Below are 3,993 nucleotides of genomic sequence, written 5' to 3'. Positions count from 1 at the left end.
GATGCTCAACCTTCAAAGAAGGCACACCCATTCATGCACGCACCTACCTGCATGTCTTTATACGTTACTCGTCCATGGAGAGGACATCCAGACTCCACACAGAAGGTGCTCCAGCCGAGAATCGAATGGGAGAACCTCTTGCTGTGAGGTGACAATGCTAACCGCTGCACCACCGTGGCCATTAGCTGACTGTTACTTTCTCCTTATTCAACCTAGTCAGTGTGACATCAGTGTGTCTCATTATCGAGTCATCTATGACTAATGTATTGGGCATGCTGCTTTGCCTTAGGGGCCTTGGTTGAGTGGCACACTGTTTAGGAGAGTTATATGTCTCGTGAGTAGTGCTGTGTTGTGGTGGTCGAGTGTGTTTCTGCCTTGGAGGTCTCTGCTGTTTGGGTAGATTTTTATTGAGCCTCCGTGACAGTGAGTGTGTGGGTGTGTTTTTATGTGAGGGCAGCGCAGGTGTGTGCTCTGGAGGGCTATGTGTTCCATGTGGTGTGGTGCCAGTGCTGACTTCTCCTCTTGGCCAGCTATTCCGGTCTTGGCTGGAGAGTGTGTGGCTTCCAATTTGGATATATAAGTGCATCTCTCGCAAGTCTGAGTGTTGTGAGGTAAGAGGAGAGGGTTGTCAGTGTACATGAGGCAGTTGCTACATTGCCTCAGGATGCCCAAGTTCCCAGATTAATAGGAGAAAGCACAGGGAACTGACCTTTAGATATGCCTGGAGGAGTGGGAATTAATAATAAGTACTGGAGCTGTCTCTTTGTAGAATGTTTAGTGCTGGTAGCAGCACTTTTGTGTGCTACAGTAATTGCTACAAGATGTCTGGTAAAGTGCTAGACTAATAAGCTAGTAAAAGTGCAGGAGATGAGAGAACTAGCAGATCTAAGGGAAAAATTGAAGAGCAGACTTACTGGAATTGCTCCGAAGCTTACAAACAGTCCTGGATATAGCAAATATGTATCTGGAGTAGACTAGTTACATGAAAGGTGGGAAACAAGTGCAAATGCGGGCTTTTAAACCAGAAAGTTGAAATATATGGGAAAAAAAACTGCCCAAACAGCCAATAAACTACAATTTCTCGGTCAGAAACCACTCCTCTTGTGGTAGATAGGCTACCTAGTGCTTACCACTCCCACCAATAAGCTAAAAGGCTTCCCTCCAACACAGAAAGGCTTGGGGGGCTCAGGAACTTACAAACAGTCCTGGATAGAGCAAATCTGTATCTGGACTAGACTAGTTATAGGAAAGGCAGGAAACAAGCTTAGAATTTTTTTTTTTTACAGAAAAGCAGCTAAAAGTGTTGCATTCTTTCTCTGGAAAGACATTAACGTCTAGCAGATTTACTGGATGAACTGAGAAGTAACATTTTTACTTAAGGTAAGCAGAAAAAAAAAGGCTGAAGCTATAGAGAAACCAGTGCTTTGTGACTGCTGCTCTGTAATAATTTTTGATTGATTTTTTTTTTCATTTAGAGTTTGCATACATGGACTTTCTTTTGCTCTTGGTTTATTTTATTTTGTTTCACTTTAATTTAACAAAGAAATGTATTTATTTATTCCACTTTAATTTGCTACACAAGTTACTAATTCAATACCATTTTCTGTTTTCATTTTTGTGTATTATGTATTTACCGCATAACTTCAATACTAGCCTTTACATCAGGCTTTCATACTTTTCAGTACCCACCAGCCTTCCAGCACACATCTCCTCCAACACTATTTTGTATATCTTGATCCCCAACATGACATTTGTTTTATGCACTTTACTTCTGGCTACCAACAACACTAAACTTAGTAAGTCCTTAATATGTTTTGCAACTTCTTAAGCTAAACATAGAACTGTTATTTGACTTTAAAGTTGTTACTTTTCTTGGAATTTTTAAAACATCTTAGCCAGGGCCAGTTAACAAAATTCTCTCTCACTTCTTAACAGCAAAGAAATTGAGTATAGTTGATTTGTGGGAGAAGCTGAGGAAGTAGCATTTTTTTATTCAAGGTAAGCAGAACAGGAACAGGTTGAAGTTTTTGAATCTGACAGTGCTCTGTGATTATTTTGCATTTATTCATTTATAGTTTACATACATGCGTCATTATTTGTATTTAGTTCTTGGTTTATTTCGGTTTGTTGAACTTTAAATGTCTTATTCTACTTTAAAATTGCTTTTTCTTGGGATATTAAACAATCATATTTATGGGCAGTTAGAAAACATTTGCTCAGCATAAGATGATTCATAGTACAGAGATGGCATGCCGAGAGGGACTAAACTAGTATGATTTTGCAGAGTACCTGATAATTAACATTTTTATTAATGAAAAGAATGAACTGAAAATGTTTAATTTTTTTGAAATGTCAGTGCTCTGCGACTCTGATTTGCTCTTATTTTTAGATTACTTAATTTAGATGTTTCAAATTTACATCCTTTAGTTTTTTTTCTGTCTTCTGCTCTTCTTTTATTTTCGCAACCATTTTTGTTATAAGTATAATTGTATATTTGGGTACTGCTGTTTATTTAGACCCTACATCAATTTCTGGTGGTGGCTTTATGCAGTGTATATATATATATATTATACCACAACAAATGATAAGTAATTTTTCCTAAGACCAGTGAAAGAACAGGCAGAACGAGTGTAGTTAGAACAAGAATATTGGAGTGAACTATTGCAATCCAGTGCAGAACACTGCTCAGTATGCACAGAAGGCAAACAGAATAGATCAAAAGTGTGTTCTATCTGCATTTATTTGTGATAGCAAATAATGTTCACTGTTCAGGTGTGGAAACTGTCATGATGAACAGGCCTCAGTATAACCCAGTGGCAGAACTTTTCAGCATATAACATTGTGTGTGCAACAGGAGCTTGACTGGTCACAGAAAAGACTCTGATAGCATAAATGTCCCCGTTCTAACTCTCCATTCACCAGTTTTGTTGCTGTTCAGGTTTATTTATATGTTTGTATTAACTAGAGTATAAGATGATTCATAATACAGTGATGGCATGATGTCATAAACATACCCAGAAAGAAAGCCTTATGCTTGCAATTTAAGTACACAATTTGTCAATTTGTTCTTATTGAAGAATAATAGTATTACCATTTAAAATTAAAACTGTTAAAGGCTCCATAGCTCAGTGGTTAGAGCACTGGTCTTGTAAACCAGGGGTCGCGAGTTCAAATCTCGCTGGGGCCTGCTAGATTATTTTAAAAATTAATTAAGTCATAAGGTTCTTAGAAAATACTGAAAAATAAAACAAGTTACCAATTTCTACCCCTTCACATTCCAATATTCCAGATACTTTCCTAGCTAAATTCATTTGATTATAGCTGTTTTGGGATCTTTTATATCCTTATTATAACTAAAATTCTCCTATTTTTCAATTCTCCAAGTCTCTTCCCTTCCTTCTGTCCCTTCCCAGTTTTCTGCTCTAGGGATGATTCTAATTTACCACACTGACAATGTCCAAAGTTCACCCACATTTATTTATTTAGTTAGTTAGTTAGTTAGTTAGTTAGTTAGTTAGTAAGTTAGTTAGTTAGTTAGTTAGTTAGTTAGTTAGTTAGTTAGTTAGTTAGTTAAGCAGCTACAAGAGTCAGAAAGATTATCAATGCCAGTGCTAATTGGGCAATGCCATACTGCCCAATAATATGACAGTGATAATCTGCACTTCGAAGGTAGACCAAGGCTGTACAGAGCAGCATCTTGTTAGTGGCTCATTATCGTGTCTCTGAAGCAAACACTGCACTCCTAGATTCAGTGGCTGTAGTGTTTCTCTACTAGGCAGTGTAATGTGGTAGCCTAGATATCTTCCGACCTCCACACACACACACACACACACACACACACACACACACACACACACACACACACACACACACACACACACACACACACACACACACACCAGACTTTATAGTAGTTAACCACAGTTATACTAAAACACAGCACACACGTTTTTTACTTTGACATTTAATTGATTACTTAACCCCTTCAGAGAC

The 3,993-nt window shown here is 37.9% G+C and overlaps 1 non-coding gene across 1 annotated transcript; it reads left to right on the top strand.

The window, feature by feature from the left end:
* Positions 1-3,114: 3,114 nt before the first annotated feature.
* On the top strand, positions 3,115-3,187 carry TRNAT-UGU. Its single transcript has one exon. It is a non-coding gene; the product is annotated as a tRNA-Thr (tRNA).
* Positions 3,188-3,993: the final 806 nt, after the last annotated feature.

This window comes from Protopterus annectens, chromosome 15.part0 (assembly GCF_019279795.1).
Source record: "Protopterus annectens isolate FY-2018-M chromosome 15.part0, PAN1.0, whole genome shotgun sequence".
NCBI lineage: Eukaryota > Metazoa > Chordata > Ceratodontiformes > Protopteridae > Protopterus > Protopterus annectens.
The sequence above is the reverse complement of the archived record's forward strand: the minus strand, read 5'-3'. Positions and strand labels throughout refer to the sequence as shown.